At 40.6% G+C, this 19599-nt stretch overlaps 1 protein-coding gene across 3 annotated transcripts in view; it reads left to right on the top strand.

Annotated features, from left to right (window-relative positions):
- The window catches only part of mnat1 (MNAT1 component of CDK activating kinase), a 124604-nt gene that overhangs the window by 84353 nt on the left and 20652 nt on the right, over nt 1-19599 (top strand). The gene's annotated exons all lie outside the window — the stretch shown is intronic.

Here is a 19599-nt window from a genome sequence, read left to right as displayed (position 1 = left end):
ACAAACAGACTTGTATATTGTCTTTATCTCTGTTCTTTCAGATCCAATTTGTAATTACATAGGTACCTTTACTTTTTCAAAACTATTTCTCTTTATACATGCTGTAGAATATTGGGGATGGGATCCAGCAAGGAAGTACCCACAAATCAAAATATATTGTGGCAATTGTTTTTGTATACCATGTAAGACAAATCTTGCTTTGAGAGATTAAGTATAAATTAATTTTTTTATTGGTGTTAGAGAAACACAGAAACAACCTGCTGTTTTAAAAATAGATTTTGTACTAATGTCTTATCCAAGATAATCCAGCAGTGTAGAAATCCATATTGTATTTTAATTGATTTGGTAAAAATTCTGAAAGAAAATTACTATCATAATTTCTGAATTATAGTCTTTATTTCCCCCTGAAAAAATGAATATTTTACTTAATTTTGTTTGAACTAGTTCATATTTCTTCCATTTTGCTTTATTCACCTGTGAAGAAAGACAAATCTTGAGTCTTAAGAATAATTTCACTTTTGCTGAATAGTACTTCTACTTGTTTTGTGCTTCTTCCATTGTAACTTAAAATTTTGATTTATCATTGTCTTAAATAACGAGCTTCAAAACATGCAGGTCAAGCAAAAATGTAATAGAGTAGAAGCTTAATTTTGCACATAAGGACAATTAATATGAATGAAAACAATTTGTCTTCCAACATTTTTATACAGTTAGGCCTCAGCTGAAGTACTAAATATGATATTGTCCACCAGAAGGAAGTTGAAGCCACAACGAAGCTACATCGGTTACAATTATTATTCAAATAATCAGGAGAAGATTAGATAAACTTGATTGTTATCCATAGAGCAGAGAGATATAATAGAAATGCTCAAAAGATCAGAATACCTTATTATTTAAGTATAGTCAAACTATTTTACGTGGCAACTGAGAATGGCAAAGACAACTGAGAAGAAATTTCACCAGACAAAAGATCTAGAATGTACCCAAGAAAGGTTAGTAGTGTTACAAGATCAAACCAGTAACCACAAAGAAGGCATATCACACAGGGGTAAAGATGAACAATTACTTTAATTCACCTTCAAACTTTAATTCAAAAATCCCCCCTTTTATAATCAATGCCCACTGGTTACTATGCAAATCTCTGTAACAGTGTAAAACTAATAAATTCCCCAGCCTAAATATAACATATGTAATTAAAGTCTAAGTTATACTTCCAACCAGCCCACAGAAAAACTTAGACACAAAACAAACACAAAACACACAAGACTCACAAAACTTCGATCTCAACCGAAGCAAAGATCATAAACAAAATTCAGTTTGTTTGGTAAACTGAAGCCAAAAGATCTTTGAGAGAGAGAGAGCGCAAAATTCGAAGTTGTCTTGTATTGCTTGCAGAGAGAGGAACCACTGGCTTGGACCGGATCCTTCTGGCTGCCCTCGGAATGTTCATCCTTTTTGAAATCCCAACATTCTAAACTGTCCTCCAGACCATGCCTCATGCTCTGGGCCTCCTTCCACTCCACAGCACCACCCAGTGGTGGTTTATCGCCCAAGTTCAGAAATTTTCAGATCATTTTCTGCACATGCTCAGTCCATCTCCCACTCTCTCAGCAATCCACCTTCACCTTGGCTCTCTAAGGCAAACTGTCACTTTTTAACATAAAACCACACAACACATGGGCCAATACACAACCCAGAACAAATTAAAAATTTGGTCCACAAGAACAAATTTTTTACATTTAATGGAAATATTTTACATAAATAAAATAAAATAAACACTCAATTTTTTTTATGTGTGTGATTCGATTCATATCTACCCAGATTAACATCTTGATAAACAATCTGCTATTACATTATCCATCCCCTTTATGTGTGTAATAATTAAATCATACTCTTGTAAGCTCCAATTCTTTCTTTTCTTTGGCTTAGCCTCACGGGCGAAGATTTATGGAGGGGGTAAAATGTCCACGTCAGCTGCAGGCTCGTTTGTGGCTGACAAGTCCAATGCCGGACAGGCAGACACGGTTACAGCGGTTGCAGGGGAAAATTGTTTGTTTGGGGTTGGGTGTTGGGTTTTTCCTCCTTTGCCTTTTGTCAGTGAGGTGGGCTCTGCGGTCTTCTTCAAAGGAGGTTGCTGCCCGCCAAACTGTGAGGCGCCAAGATGCACGGTTTGAGGCGATATCAGCCCACTGGCGGTGGTCAATGTGGCAGGCACCAAGAGATTTCTTTAGGCAGTCCTTGTACCTCTTCTTTGATGCACCTCTGTCACGGTGGCCAGTGGAGAGCTCGCCATATAACACGATCTTGGGAAGGCGATGGTCCTCCATTCTGGAGACGCGACCCACCCAGCGCAGCTGGATCTTCAGTAGCGTGGACTCGATGCTGTCGACCTCTGCCATCTCGAGTACTTCGACGTTAGGGATGAAAGCGCTCCAATGAAGCTCCAATTCAATAACTTATTATTTTTCATTTTAGACAGAAAAACTAATGGATTATGATCAGTATATATTATTAATTGTTTTTGAGCAGTACAAATATACACATCAAAATGTTGCAACGCTAAAACAAGCCCTAATAACTCCTTCCCAATGGTCGAGTAATTTCGTTGATGGTCGTTAAACTTTTTTGAGAAGTACTATTCCATCACCATCCTTCTTCTGTAACAGCACAGCACCAACTGCTTTATTACTGGTGTCCATGGCTAAAAAGAATGGCTTTTCAAAGTTATGGGATAAAAGCACAGGCTGATGGCATAAAATGGCCTTTAACTTCAGAAACGCTTCCTGGCATGCATCTAACCAGATAAATTTTTCTTTCTTTCCAAGTAGTTTTGATAATGGGAGTGCAATTTCTGCAAAGTTTTTACAAAATCTACAATAGTAGCCATTCATACCTAGAAATCTCCGAAGAGCTTTCTTATCACCAGGGTAGGGAACACAGTGATAGCCAAAACTTTCGCTCCAACCGGTGCCACCTGTCCCTGTTCTACCACGTAACCCAGATAAATTAGTGGCATGTCCAAACTCACTCTTGTGCAAATTCACTATGAGGTGTGCTGCCACCAGTCTCTGAAATAACTGCTCTAATTCAAGCAAGTGTTCTTCCCATGTATCCATACTAATTACTAAATAATTGATATAGGCTCCTGTGTGTTCTAAACCCTGAATTACTGCATTAATTATTCTCTGAAATGTGCCAGGTGCATTTTTCATTCTGAAAGGCATAACATTATACTCATTCAATCCTGAAGGTGTAACAAATGCAGAAATCTCCCTGCCTTTCTCTGTCAAAGGAACACACCAGTATCCTTTTAAGAGATTAATCTTTGTAAGAAACTTAGCATTCCCCACCTTATCTATACAATAATCTATTTTGGGGATAGGGAACGCATCAGTCTTTGTCACCATGTTTACCTTTCGATAATCTGTACAAAACCCAATTGAGCTATCTGGTTTAGGCATCAGAACATAGGGTGAACTCCAGTTTGAACTTGATTTTCGGATGATGTCATTTTTGAGCATATAATCCACCTCTTGATCCAACAATCTGCTCTTTTTCTGATTAACTCGGTAAGGATGCTGCTTAGCATCACTGACCTCCACATCATGACAAGCCACAGTAATTCTTCTTGGAACATCTGGGAATATATTCTTAAATTTCATAAGTAATATCTTCATTTCTTCCCTTTGTGATGCAGTCAAATGCATTAACTTGGTGTCTTAAGTTTTGAAAAGCTATAGAATTTTCCAGCCTGGGGCTTATCACTTTCTGTGCTCCATGACCTTACACAAAACTTATCTCCTCCTTACTTTCCTCCATAACTAGTACCTTGGTTGGAATCCTAGTCTCCTCCTCAGTCATTTTCTCAAAGTAAGGTTTAAGCATGTTCATGTGATAGACCTGTGTCTCTCTTCGATGATCAGGTGTCTCAATAACTCAGGTGACCTGGTTAATTTTTGATTTCACCTTACATGATCCTGAAAACTGAGCTCTCAAAGGGTTTGACTGCATTGGAAACAAAACCAATACTTTGACACCAGGTTTAATGTCCCTAATTTTTGCTTTTTGATCATACCAAATTTTCATTTTTCCCTGAGCAGTTTTAAAATTTTTCCTTGCCATCTCACAAGCCTGATGTAATCTGTTTTTAAATTTGAAAACATAATCCAACAGATTTCATTGTATATCATTATGTATCCACTGTTCCTTCAACAATAGTAATGGACCCCTGACTTCATGACCAAACTCCAACTCAAATGGACTAAAGCCAAGAGACTCATGAGTTGCCTCTCTAACAGCAAACAATAACAAATGGATTCCTTCATCCCAATTCTTTTTATTTTCCACACAATAAGCCCTCATCATATTTTTCACAGTTAAATGGAACCTTTCCAAGGACGCTTGACTTTCAGGATGATAGGCTCCCAATTCATACACTACATGTTGAAATATTCCAGATATAAAATTACTCCTTTGGTCCAATTGAATTTCCCTTGGTAGGCCAAGCAGTGTGAAAAATTTTAGCATCGCCTTCACAATCGTCTTTGCTTTAATGTTTCTCAGGGGAATAGTCTCTGGAAACCTTGAAGCTGTGCACATGAGTGTTAACAAATATTCATTTCCTCCTTTGCTTTTTGGAATGGGCCAACACAATTCACTATCACTTTTGAGAAGGGCTTCCTGAAACCAGGGATGGGTTGCAAAGGTGCCACTAGTGGTCTATGATTAGGCTTGCCCACCAGTTGACAAGTGTGACAAGTTCTACAAAAATTCACAACATCCTTTCTTAATTTTGGCCAATAAAACTGTTTCCTTATCTTTTCTACCATCTTCTTCACTCCAATATGACCTCCCAAAGGTGTACTATCAACCAACTTTAATATTTCATTCCTGTAAATTTTGGGAATTACAACTTGCCTTACTACCACCCAGTTTTCACTGGCAGGGATCACTTGTGGTTTCCACTTTCTCATCAATATTCCATCTTGAACAAAATAACCTACTGGCACAGTTTCAATTTCCTGGTTAGACAGAAATCTTATCTCTTATCCCAGCAAGATCAGGATCATGCTTTTGTCTGGCTATTAATTCTTCTCTTGACAACGCAAAGCTGGATCCTTTGGTTTGTCCTCAATGCTTGCCTCCACTATAGGATCATCACAGACTTTTTCTACCTCTACCTTTTTTCTAGACATGGCTCTAGTAACAGGGTAGATTTCCAAATCCTTTTCAGACTCATAAACCAATGGCTTACTTGTGAGTTTCACCGCAGGTATGACTTTACCCTCTGCTAAATCATTTCCTAACAAAAGAGAAACTCCATCCACCGGCAAACTTCATCTTATCCCTATCTAGTTTGGCCGGGGGTTGGGGAACAGAGTGTGAGGGCAGAGTCAAGGGAGCATGGCCACCTAGATAAGAATAAAAACGATAACAAAGGTAGGATGGAGATTAGGGTAGAAGGTAGAAAAGAGAATGTATGTGAGGGTCATTCTCTGAATTGCATATATTTTAATGCAAGAAGCATAGTGAACAAGGTAGACGAGCTTAGAGCATGGACAGATACTTGGGGTCACGACATTGTGGCAGTTAGTGAGACCTGGCTACAAGAGGGGCAGGACTGGCAACTTAACGTTCCAGGATACATTTGTTTTAGATGTGATAGATCAGGGGGTAAAAAAGGGGGAGGAGTTGCTCTGCTTGTTAGGGAGGACATTACTGCCGTGAGGTGGCAAGATGGTCTGGAGGGATCATCCAGTGAGGCTGTTTGGGTGGAATTGAGGGGTGAAGAAGGCATGAGAGTGCTAATAGGGGTGTATTACAGACCACCAAATGGGTCAAGAAAACTAGAGGAACAAATGTGTAGAGAGATAACGTATATGTGTGAGAATCATAAGGTAGTGATCATGGGAGATTTTAACTTCCCTCACATTGATTGGGATACCCATACAGTTAGAGGGCTGGATGGGCTAGAGTTTGTTAAATGTGTTCAAGATTGTTTTCTGAATCATTTTAGTAGAAGAACCGACTCGGGACAGTGTAATACTGGATCTTCTGTTAGGGAACGAGCTAGGCCAGGTATCAGACATTAATGTTGGAGATCCAATTGGGTCTAGTGATCATAATTCTGTTAGTTTTAAGGTAGTTTTAGGGAAGAGCAAGGAGGGGCCTAAAGTTGAGGTTCTGGATTGGAGAAGAGCAAATTTCGAAGGAATAAGAAGGGATTTGGGGAGTATTGAGTGGGACAGGATATTTTCAAGTGAGGGTGTAAATGAAAAATGGAGGATATTCAAAAAAGAAATTTTGAGGGTACAGATATGTCCCAGGGAGGATCAAAGGAAAAGCTGGCAGTCATAGGGAGGCTTGGTTTTCGAGGAATATTGGAGATTTGGTTAGGAGAAAAAGGGAGGTGTACAAGAGGTATAAAGAACAGGGAGCTGACAATTTGAAGGAGGACTACAAGGAATGTAGAAGGAATCTTAAGAAAGAAATTAGAACAGCCAAAAAAAGGCACAAAGAGGCTTTGGCAGACAGAGTAAAAATAAATCCAAAGGGTTTCTATAAGTACATTAAAAGTAAAAGATTAGTGAGGGATAAAATTGGACCCCTTGTAGATAGTGAGGGTAGGCTGAGTGAGAAGTCAGAGGAAATGGGGGAAATTTTGAATGATTTCTTTGCCTCGGTATTCACTAGGGAAAAAAATATTGAACCAGTTGAGGTAAAGAAAAATAGTGGGGAGGTAATGAAGCATATAAGGATAACTGAGGAGGTAGTGATGGCTGTGTTGAAAAAGATAAAGGTGGATAAATCTCCGGGACCGGACAAAATATTCCCAAGGACACTCAGGGAGGCTAGTGGACAGATAGTGCGGCCATTAACAGAGATATTTAGGATGTCACTGGCCACGGGGGTAGTGCCAAAGGATTGGAGGGTGGCGCATGTGGTGCCATTAGGGTCTAAATGTAAACCTGGGAATTATAGGCCCGTGAGTCTGATGTCTTTGGTGGGCGTTGATGGAAAGTGTTCTGAGGGATGGTATTTACAGTTATTTGGAGGTACAGGGATTGCTCGGGAGTAATCAGCATGGTTTTGTCAGGGGTAGATCATGCTTGACAAACCTGATTGAGTGTTTTGAGGAGGGTTACAAAAATGGTTGATGAAGGGAAAGCTTTTGACAAAGTTCCCCACAGGAGGTTAGGAAAAAAAGTGGAGGCATTAGGTATAAATGAGGAGGTATTGAAATGGATTCAGCAATGGTTGGATGGGAGGTGTCAGAGAGTAGTGGTAGAAAATTGTTTGTCCAATTGGAGGCCAGTGACTAGTGGAGTTCCTCAGGGATCGGTCCTCAGTCCACTATTGTTTGTTATATATATTAACGATCTGGAAGTCGGGGTGGAGAATTGGATAAGCAAGTTTGCGGATGATACAAAGATTGGTGGTGTTGTGGACAGTGAGGAAGATTACCGTAATTAAAAGGTGATTTAGGAAGGCTGGAGGTGTGGGCTGAGAAATGGCTGATGGAATTTAATACAGATAAATGTGAGGTGTTAGATTTTGGAAAGGCAAATCTAAATAGGTCATATGCATTAAATGGTAGGCTATTGAGATGTGCAGAGCAACAAAGGGATATAGGAGTTGTGGTAAATAGTACCCTCAAGGGTGATACTCAGGTAGATGGTGTGGTGAAGAAGGCATTTGGAATGTTGGCCTTCATAAATCGGAGTATTGAATTCAAGAGTAGTGAGGTTATGATGAAATTGTACAAGGCATTGGTGAGGCCAAATTTGGAGTACTGTGTACAGTTTTGGTCATCAAATTATAGGAAAGATATAAACAAAATAGAGAGAGTGCAGAGAAGGTTCACGAGAATGTTGACAGGATTTCAAGGTTTGAGTTAGAGGGAAAGGTTGTGCAGACTGGGGCTTTTTTCTCTGGAACGTAGAAGATTGAGAGGGGACTTGATAGAGGTGTTTAAGATTTTAAAAGGGACAGACAGAGTAAACGTGGATAGGCTTTTTCAATTAAGAGTGGGGGAGATTTAAACTAGAGGGCATGGTTTAAGATTGAAGGGGGAAAATTATAAGGGGAACATGAGGGGAAATTTCTTTACGCAAAGGGTGGTGGGGATGCGGAATGAGCTTCCGACAGACGTGGTCAAGGCGGGATCATTGGTTACATTTAAGGAAAGTCTAGATAGTTGCATGGATAGGAGAGGACTGGAGGGGTATGGACCGGGTGCTGGTCAGTGGGACTAGGAGGGTGGGGATTTGTTATGGCATGGACTAGTAGGGCCGAACTGGCCTGTTCTGTGCTGTAAGTGGTTATATGGTTATATCGTAACCAGGCCATTAACTAAGTCTGATTTCATCACTATTCTATGCTTCACATCTCCAGTATTAGTCTCCTCACCAAAATTCAAAACATTACTTAATTCAAGTGATTTGGCTGCTCCAGTATCCCACAGGATTTTAACAGGCACTTGATTGGATCCTTTTTTAACCGAAATGAAACCTTCATCCATGAATGGTTTAAAAATATCCCTAACTTTCTCACTCTGAACTCAGGCAGTTGGTACCACCCCTTTCTCTTTCTTCCTTTTCAGTACAGGACAATTTGCTATTATGTGCCCTGGCTTCTTACAATAGGGGCAAATATCACTCGAAAAATTTTCCTTCACCCATTTCTCTTCCTCACTTCCTTTAACCTCACTTCTAGATTTTCTTTCTACTCTACTTGGATTACCAGCAGAATTGCTTTGAAAGGTTTTCCCTAGTGTCCACTTGACTCGTGGGCTAAAGCATGTTCCTCTGCGAATTTAGCCAATTCTTGCCAAGTTTTTATATTTTTCTCTGCCAAGTACACTTGAATATCGTCAGGAACACAATTTTTAATCTCCTCAATCAGAATGATTTCCCTCAATAAATCAAAGTGATTTTCTACTTTCATTGCGGCACACCACCGATCAAAACACACAACCTTCCTATAAGCAAAATCCAGGCAAGATTTTTTTAAACTCCTGAACTTTTGTCTGTAAGCCTCTGGGACTAGTTTATAAGATCGGAGTATAGCCTGCTTTACAAATTCATAATCAGCTGCTTGTTGAACCGTGAGACACGAATACACCTGTTGGGCTTTGTAGCAGGAGTGACCACTGGTCTGGTGGCCATTTTAAATTTACAGCTACTTTCTCAAAATGCTGAAAATAGCAATCTATTTCAGCTTCCTCAAATGGAGGAACTAACCTCACTTTTCTACTGACCAGAAACCTCTCCTCCTGACCAGCATGTGGGTTTTGGGCTTTTCCCTCTCTTTGCGTTAGGGTCAGCTTTAATTTAGCTAGTTCTAGCTCATGCTTCTGTTCTTTCTCTCTCTCCTCCCTTGCGGCTGCCCTTTCCTCCATTTCTGCCTGCCTGCATTCTTTTTTCCTTTATCTCTAGTTTTCTCAAAGCCAACTTTACTTCCTCTGAAGTTTTCTCCTTTGGAAACTGTTCTAATGCAGCATCTTGAAATGCGCCCTTTCCTCCATAGTGCTTAACAATCTTTCGGGCAATTTCCCTTTTTTTTCATCCCAGTTCTTACTATAAGAAGTTTTAACTTGCCAACTATAACCATCAGTTTTGACTTTTTAACCATTTTTAAATTAACCACTGAAGGGTTCGCTATGAACTGGTCAATATTCATAGTTGCTGGGTTTTCTTCTGGTGATTTATACACTCACCGTATATTTTTAATTTCAAGCTGGAGGTTGAGTCAAACTCAGACGTCTGATAACTAAGCACAAATCAATTGCTTCCAAATTGGTTTGATCCCGGACGATGTCCCCAAATTATGTTACAAGATCAAACCAACAACCACAAAGAAGGCATATCACACAGTGGTAAAGATGAACAATTACTTTATTAACAAAAATTCACCTTCAAACTCTAATTCAAAATCCCCCCTTTTATAACAATGCCTACTGGTTACTATGCAAATCTCTATAACAGTGTAAAACTAATAAATTCCCCAGCCTAAATATAACATATGTAAGTAAAGTCTAAGTTATACTTCCAACCAGCCCACAGAAAAACTTAGACACAAAACAAACACAAAACACACAAGACTCACAAAATTTCGATCTCAACTGAAGCAAAGATCATAAACAAAATTCAGTTTGTTTGGTAAACTGAAGCCAAAAGATCTTTGAGAGAGAGAGAGAGAGCAAGCACAAAATTCTAAGTTGTCTTGTGTTGCTTGCAGAGAGAGGGATAACTGGCTTGGACCGGATCCTTCTGGCTGCCTTCAGAATATTCATCCTTTTTGAAATCCCAACATTCTGAACTGTCCTCCAAACCATGACTCATGCTCTGGGCCTCCTTCCACTCCACAAATTTTCAGACCATTTTCTGCACATGCTCAGTCCGTCTCCTACTCTCTCAGCAGTCCACCTTCACCTTGGCTCTCTAAGGCAAACTCACTTTTTAACATAAAACCACACAACACATAGGCCAATACACAACACAACTCTGTAACATTAGAAATAGATTATTTCATAACTTGAAAAGACAATTGTACACAAGAGAAAACTAAGGAATGTTACTAAGGGTGGCATGTTTAGTGAAGCGGTTAGTGCAACGCTGTTACAATACTAGCATTTGGGACTGGGGTTCGAATCCTGCACAGTCTGCAAGGAGTTTATATGTTCTACCTGTGTCTGCATGTGCTTCCTTTGGGTGCTCTGGTTTCCTCCCACCGTTCAAAAAAAGTACCGGCGATTGCAGGTCAATTGGGTGTAATTGGGCGGCACGGCCTCATGGGTTGAAAAGGCCTGTTAGCGTTCTGTATGTTTTAAACAAAAGGTTAGACAGCTATTTTAAATTGCTGGCACAGACGCAACATGCTGAATCATTGCCCTGGGCCTCTGCTTTGATAAAAATTTTAAACTTACCTGTTCATGGAGCAGCCTTAAAAGTGTGCTCCAGAGCTGTTGTAGTGTAGAACAGTGCCTCGGTGCATTGTCCAGAGCTGCTGTAGGTGGAGTGACTGTTGCTGTGGTGCCGCCCATGATAAATACACGGCAGAGCAATGGTCATCTTCCTTACCCATAATCACTCTGCCGAGTATTAAGCCACTGGCGCTGACAAGCAGCCCCAGTGAGGTGCTGGAGTGGCCGGCGGGGCTGTCACTGCCTGCACCGGCTACCCTCGATGGCCATCGGCCTCCCTTGCCCTGACAGCCCCTGCTCTGAGGGGGTGAGTGAGATGGGTCGCGGGCTGATGATGTCACCACAAAGTCATCAGCCCACCCCTAGCCAGCTGCTTGCAGTGGCAGTACATTCATGTAGGCTGGTGGAGTGCAGTGCCTCACCACTGAGAGGGATTGCAGTCGGCGCCTTGGAGCCGGCCAGGGAGCATTCATGGAGGTAAGTCTCCCAATGTAAGGGTGGAGAATGTCCGCCTTTACACTCTGTTTTTTTCGACTGTATGAAAGGGCCTATTGATTCTAGATGATATTTTTATGAATTAGTTGGAAGCTTAATATTTCTCTTTTCCAAAGCAATGTATGTCTCAGGTGAAGATGGATCATTACGGAGACTGGTTCAAATATAATGTTATGACTTTATGTTGTGACCAACAGCTGCCCAGTTATGTGATATCTTCAGTTTGAAGAGTCAGGACTCTATTTTACTGCAATTTCATTGTACCTCTGATGCAGATGTATTTTTGTTCTGCAGCTGGCACTGAAATTACAATCATGCCACAATTGAAATAAGCTGAAATTAATATATTGTTCTCTTTATCATTTAGGATTTCGATGAATTTTGCAGAAGTTTTTTAATTCTATAATTGTGGAGTACTTCAATTAAGTATTTATTTCTTGGAAACTGGCTCTAAATCCCACTCAAGATAATTATCTGGTGTTATCCTGAGGGAGTGTTCTGTTTTATTCAATACAATTTGATTAAACACAAGTTGAGGTTACTTTTGTTGTTTAAGTGATTAATTCTCCTTTTACCAAAATAAGTCAAGCTACCAAAAGTGGGCCATTTAATATTTTGGTGCAGGCAGATCAGATGTCAGAATGTTGAATGAATTTCAATTTGAGTCAAGTTTATTGACATATGATTGTACAAGTACAACCTGACGAAACAGCGGCCTCTGGTCCTCGGTGCAAAACATGCCATCACACAAGCAGACTTGACACATACAGACAAACAATGCATACGCAGGACAAGTATTTTATCTCTACAAACAAACAAATAAATAAATATTGTTTTGTACTAGTGAGAATCTTGGAGGGTTAGTGTGAGCAGTAAATTTCGTCTTTCGATGTTCTCACTGCCCATGGGAAGTGGTAATTTGGTAATGTGTATAATAGTATTCAATATAAATTTGTTTGAGAGAATTGGCTTGAGGGTAATTGAACGGAGTTGTAAAATTAATTACCTTGCTCTTTTTGCAATCAAGCAAGGTGGTAAAAGGATCATACATTTTATGGCTCTTTTCTACTCAAGATCTAGTGTGACTTGCTTGAACTCCTCTTTTGTGGATTCTGAGATGGCTAATGAAACCACTGCTTATTCCACAGATGGAGCTGGTGGATGGATAGTTTGTGAGGTGGTCTGATCTGTTTGTCACTTACATTGAATCTCTGTGTTCCCCCATTGCAAAGCCTTGAGATTCTCAGTGCCATCCTGAATGCTCCTTGGCTACTTTGGCCTTAGGCAGAGATTACCAGGAATCCGTGGGGATGATGTTAATATTTCTTCAGAGGGTTGGAGCATTTTCTTCCGTCTTTTCCTCTGCTGCCTGATAATCTCTTTCCATAAGAGCCTGGCAATAGTGCACTTATTTTGGAGTTTGGTGTTTAGCAAACAGTGCTGCTTCCCCCATCTAATTGATTGAGTGGAACCAAGGGTTCAGCCCTGGGGATTTGGCCTGGAAGAGGATACTGACATTTGGAGAATTTTGTGGAGACAGCAATGGTGTTTTTTTTTCTCCAGTGCCTTTAGATGCCTGCTATAGGTAATCCAGGTCTCAAAAACATGTAGGAGGTCAAACCTCAAAACTTTTAAAATTGAAGTCCTGATTTCAAAAAAATCCTTTTCCTCACTGATCCAGTTATGTTGATACATTTATAATCGTGGTGAATTTCATGTTCAATGTCAGTCTTTGCTGAAATGTTTCTCCCAAGATGTGATCCACATTTTCCTGTGTCTTGCCCTGGACCTTTCTGCAATGTGTTGCAGAAGAGGCATATTGGTGGAGGATCATGTATCATGTGATGGTTGTTAACAAAGACAATTTCAATGACCTCAATAATGTTTGTAGTTCCAACAATTGTAATGAGAGTGTTAGGTCTGCTTTGTTCATGAATGAGTGAGACAAACACCAGACTGAGTCGAAATCAGGGTTCTTTGTTCTTTATTACCGGATTGTAACACTTGCGACTAACCATGTTAGTCGGAGAATGCATTCTGCCGTTATCAGCAAGTGGTGTTTTTTTATACCTCAGGATACGTACTTAGTAAATGATCATACCATTACATTGTCCAATGAATAAACTGTTGCTATCCTTCTCTGTTAGTCTGCTGCACATCATTCTTGTTAGTGCAAAGCTTATCTTGAGTGTACAAGGTCACATCTGCATTCTGTTACTCCTTAGTACTGGGTGACTCCTTCTCCGGTCCCATCTCATGATGTTTTTACCTTACAAGAGATAGAATGGCGATCACTTCTTAGTTTCTATGTAGAAGAGAGAGGTAGTGCCAAATACATGTGGATTCAAGTGCATGGTTAGGTTTTGCATACTTGGTTGACTTGAGATGTCTGCTGTCAGTATGCAAGTTCAGAAGCATAAAGGAGAGCAGAGAACACTTCTTCCCAATGGACCATGGGTAGACAGTAGTTCTGGGTATGTCAAAAAATTCTTTCCATTCTGTACCACCTTTTTGCTCATTCCCTTTCTCTTAATTATACAGGTTAAAAATTAGAATCTGTCTCATCGTTTGGGCAAATAATATTAAGTTTTGCTGCCTGGCACACAAATGAGGTAATCATTTGCTTTCATAATACAGCTGTGTTTTTTTCATGAAAATTACTTTGATTTGGAATTCAGCTGTGTGTGTATTTTTTAATTAAATTTTAAGCAACATTAAATGAAGTGCCCTCTTTTTTCTGTCTCTCACTTTGACCTTGGGTTGGGGGTAAAACAAAGGATTCTGTTGACACCGCGGTTAAGTGAAAAAACACGCAAATGCTGGAGAAACTCAGCCAGTCAAACAGTGCCTTTATGTAGCAAAGGTGAAGCCTTTGGCACCATTTCGGGCTTGATGAGCCATTCATCAAGGTGTGGGGGAAACATGAGAGATGTTTATCCCTCCCTCACTCAAACACATCAAATTTTATTAAATATGGGAAAATTGTGTCTGCTTGGAGCATGCCTTTGTCCTCATATATATCATTTCTTCAGAAATCAATTTTATTGATATTGCCTCATTTAAAGTTGTTCACATTATTGCCTTTGTTTTAAAGACATTTGAAAGAATAAAATACAAAAACCGTGGAAAAAATGAACATAACATATAAAGAGTCCTGCACGTTTATCTTCTACATTCAGTTGCTTTCAGAATCATAGCATTTTCCACTACCCTTATGAACAATGGCTTCCAGTTCATTTTAAGTTGCTGAGATTTTAAAAAACTTTTTTGCACCATCCCCATTTGTCCAGAATATTAACTTAGTTTATGTACTCTATCTGCTGAAAACAGATTTTCTTTGCTGCAGCTGAGTTTATCATTATCTTGTTCACTTCAATCAGATCTCCTTTGCTCCAAAGAGAGGAAAAAAAAAGTTTCTCCTATTTAACCTCATGGTTAAAAACCTCCCTTGGACCATTCTGTTAAATCTCCTGCGCATCCTCTCAAAGATCTTTACATCTTTCCTATTGAGATGTCCAATACCTTTTGTGCTTCGATAATTATGCTCTCAACCTAACATGCCTGTTTTAATAATGCATAAAACTTCTGGGTCCCTCTATTCCTGCACATTCTTTAAAATAGTGCTATTTGGTGAATTTTACCATTCTGTCACTTTTGCCAAGATGCATCACATTGTGTTTCTCTATATTAAATTCAATTTGCTATTTCTGTGAGGCTGTCCATGCCCAGTTGCAATCTGCTGGCTTCTTCGTCACGGCCACACCTCCATGTTTAGTATCATCACAGATTTTGAAATTTTACTTCATATTTTCAATATCCAGGTTACTTGTGTATCAAAACAATAGTGGTGGCCCAAAGCCTGGTTATTGGAAAACACTGCTGTCTTCCATTCTCCTTTCTGAGAAACATCTATTTATTTTTCTTTGACACAAAATGAGGCCATTTAACCCTTTGAAGTGACAGGAAGCCCAGGCACCCTTACAAATTGAATGAACATGTTATGCATTGTGGTCACCTAATCTGCATTTAAATTCTCCATTTTAGAGGTCCATATTAAGAGAAGTGAATACTGTACACTAAATTGGTAGAAATGCAAGCAAATTGCTTACTTCATCTGGAAGGACAGTTTGGTTGCTTATAAGGGACAAGGGAAATGGGCAGGTTTTCTGGGAAAAGTACAGTGTCCTCAGCAGGTCAAACAGCGCATTTTATATAGTAAAGCTAAAAATACATAATCAATGTTTTGGCTTGAGCCCTTCATCAAGGTATGAGCAAAATGTAGATAGGTTCCTGAATAAAATGCTGGGGAGGGGCAGGGGATAGAGCACAGGCCCACAGACAAGAGATAAACCAGGATGGCATTAACCTCGACTCTGGTTTCTGCTAGACCACTCCCTGCTCTCTCTCTCTCCCTCCGTCTCCTTTCCTCCAGCTATTTACCTCTTCCCTCTCCGTTTAGAGCCATCACTCCACCCCCTCACTTACTGTTGTGCTCTCCCTCCGTTATCCTCCTATTGCCTATGCTCCTCCCTCTGCCCTCCCCTCCACTATTTTATTCAGGTACCTGTCTACATTTTGCTCATGCCTTGATGAAGTGTTCAAGCCCTAAACGTTAATTTTGTATCTTTATCTTTACTGTATAAAGTTTGCTGCATGACCTGCTGTTTTCTCCAGCAATGTGTTTTTACTTCAGACTTTCATGTTTTACTCCTCTGTGAAAAATGGGTGTGGTGGTGGAGATGAGGCTCCCTGATCATTTCATATGTAGATCAAATAAGCTGCCATTGCTGGAAATCTGAAATAAGAACAGAAAATAGAAATAAAGTCAAGTGGTGAAGGACCATTTTGAAAGGACAATTTTATTTCTCTCCACTTTTGCTGACTAACTTACAAAGTGGTTACAGCATTTTCTGAATTTATTGGTTTTCAAAACTATTTGTGTAGTCATGTAAATTTAGTAAAAAAAAGTCAAATAATTCATAGAAGTTTATTTTTATGCAGAGAAGTAGTTCAAAGGATGGAAGTTTGCAAACGGTATGAATCTTGAATGCATTAAGCTAACAAGATGGCAAATGACTGTGAGAAGATGTAGACTAGACCCGTGAAATAGAGAGAAAAAAAAACGTGCAGAAAGTAAAATGATAGGAGAAAGAATAAAAGCTTATATGGTACAGAATCTTTTATCCGAAACCCTTGGGTCCAGACACTTTCAGGAATTCGAACATTTTCAGATAATGGAATATTAGTAATGGCGGTATGTTAAGTAATTGCGCTGATTTCAGATTCACATAAAAACAAAGACACACTGCAACTAGAAGTATCTCTGGAAAGTGGGGAGGTGAGGTGGTTGCGGCAGAGGTACTGGACGTGGGTGGTTGCAACGACGCTGGAAGGGGGATGTTTGCAGCGGCCATCTGACCTGATGCCCTAACAGCAGACCACATCTTGCAGTCCACCAACTGTAGTTCACGCCACCCTGGCTGCCTGCCTACTGGAGCTCCTGCACCCCTTCAGAGGATCCTCGCCCCAGCTGTCCACCCACCAGAGCTCCTGATGCCCCGGCAGCCTGCCCATCAGAGTTCCCAGTTACAGATCCTCGCTCTGGACGTCTGCCCATCTGGCCCCTGACATCCTGGCTGCCCACCTATCTGAACTCCTGATGCCCTGGCTGCCTGCCCACCCGAACACCTGAGTGAGCACCTAGGGTGCTTAAAGAGGTGGCTATGGAAATTGTGGAGGCACTGGTCGACATTTTCCAAAGTTCCATAGATTCCGGGGAGGTCCCTGAGGATTGGAGAGTGGCTGATGTGGTGCCGCTTTTTAAGAAAGGAGGGAGGGAGAAAACGGGAAATTATAGACCGGTTAGCCTGACATCAGTGGTGGGGAAGATATTGGAGTCCATCATAAAAGGAGAAATAGCAGAACACTTAGTCAGTAATAATAGTATAAGGGCTAGTCAGCATGGATTCCTTAAGGGTAAGTCATGCTTGACTAACCTTCTGGAATTTTTTGAGGATGTGACAAAGAGGGTGGACTCGGGAGAGCCAGTGGATGTGGTGTATTTGGACTTCCAGAAGGCCTTTGATAAGGTACCGCACGGGAGTCTAGTGGGCAAGATCAGGGAGCATGGTAGTGGAGGTAAGGTGCTGACATGGATAGGAAATTGGTTAAGAGATAGGAAACAAAGGGTTGGAGTAAATGGGTCTTTTTCAGAATGGCAGGATGTGACGAGTGGAGTGCCTCAGGGATCGGTGTTGGGTCCTCAGTTGTTTGTAATTTATGTTAATGATTTGGATGAGGGGATTATAAATAACATGAGCAAATTTGCAGATGACACTAAACTGGGTGGCGGTGTGAGGAGGATGTAAGGAAAATGCAGAGGGACTTGGACAGGCTGGAGGAGTGGGCGGCTAAATGGAAGATGAATTTCAATGTGAACAAATGTGAGGTTATTCATTTTGGGGGAAGTAATAGGAAAGCTGAGTATTATTTAAATGGAGACAAGCTAGGGAGTGGGGAAGTGCAAATGGATCTGCGTGTACTTGTTCACCGGTCACTGAAGGCTAGCATGCAGGTTCAGAAAGCTGTGAAGAAGGCAAATGGAATGTTGGCTTTCATAAAGAGGGGATTGGAGTATAGGAACAGAGACGCCCTTCTGCAGTTATACAGGGCCCTGGTGAGACGCCACCTGGAGTATTGCGTCCAGTTCTGGTCTCCAAACTTGAGGAAGGACATACTAGCTATAGAGGGTGTGCAGCGCAGATTTACAAGGTTAGTTCCAGGGATGGCAGGGTTGTCATATGCAGCAAGGCTAGAAAAACTGGACTTGTATCCATTGGAGTTTAGAAGGATGAGGGGGGACATGATTGAGGTATACAAAATCATCAGGGGGATAGACAAGGTGAAGTCTGATTACTTGTTCCCAATGATGGGGGAGACGAGGACTAGAGGGCATAGTTTAAGAATACAGGGTAGGCCCTTTAGGACGGAGATGAGAAAGCATTTTTTTACCCAGAGAAGTGTGAATCTGTGGAATGCTCTGCCACAGAGGGTGGTAGAGGCGGATTCGCTGACTATGTTCAAGAGAGAGTTAGGTAAGACTCTTGTGGGTAACGGAGTTAAGGGTTATGGGGATAAGGCTGGAAAGGGGTACTGATGGTAATGATCAGCCATGATCTAAAATGGCAGTGCTGGCCTGACGGGCCAAATGGCCTACTCCAGCTCCTATTGTCTATTGTCTATTGCTCCAACCTACCGCCCATCTGAGCTCCTGATTCGAATGCTGGACAGGGGTGGGGTGGGGGGGAGGGGGTTTGTTGCAGCGTTGGATGGGGGGAGGGTGTGAAATGAGGGTTGCGGCAACACTGGACAGGGGTATTCTAGTGTTGGGCCATCTACGACGAATTGGGCATCCATATTTCGCGAATCGGAAGTGCTGAACTCCGTTTTTCCACTGGCACCTATAAAGTAAGAATTCCCTAGGGTCCACTAATTGCCAATATGGGATATTCAAGCGTGAGTTGAATGTGGGTCACCTTGGGTTATGTTTGGCACCAAATGCAAACTTTGGTGTGTGGACGACATCCATGGAAAAAAGATTTGGTTTATGTAGGTTTTCAATTTTCAGAATTTTGGATAAAAGATTACATACTTGTATGAACTAAATGCTCCAGTTTTAAGTGTAAAAATTTGGAGATCTGAGGTGTAATTACTACAAAAGTTAAACACAAAAGTCTGTAGACACCATAGTTGAAGTAAATGCACAATGTTGGAGAAACTCATCAGGTCAAACAGTATACTTTCTAAAGCAAAGATAAAGATACATAACCAAAGCTTCAGGGATCAAGGTATGGACAAAATGTGGGCAGGCGCCCGAATCTAAGTGAGAACTGGTAATGGCATGAAGAACAAATAGCGTCTCATTTCAATAATTCCACATCAAATTCTTAAATGTATTTGAGCTACGAGTACTGAAATGGAGGAAGCAAATTTTTGTAAAATATGAAGAACATTGGATCTTGACATCTAAGGGATGTGAAAATTTTCAGTATTTGAGTCTACCAATTATTGTTTATTATGGATATCAAATAAAATAAAGCAAAAGCAGAGAAACATTTTTGAGGTACAGAACTATAGGATTAAAATGAAAATGGTGTAGTCGCACTAGACACGCAGTGAGA

This window comes from Narcine bancroftii, chromosome 2, assembly GCF_036971445.1.
Source record: "Narcine bancroftii isolate sNarBan1 chromosome 2, sNarBan1.hap1, whole genome shotgun sequence".
NCBI classification, from domain to species: domain Eukaryota; kingdom Metazoa; phylum Chordata; class Chondrichthyes; order Torpediniformes; family Narcinidae; genus Narcine; species Narcine bancroftii.
Note: the sequence above shows the minus strand (reverse complement) of the source record. Positions and strands in the feature narration are given on the sequence as shown.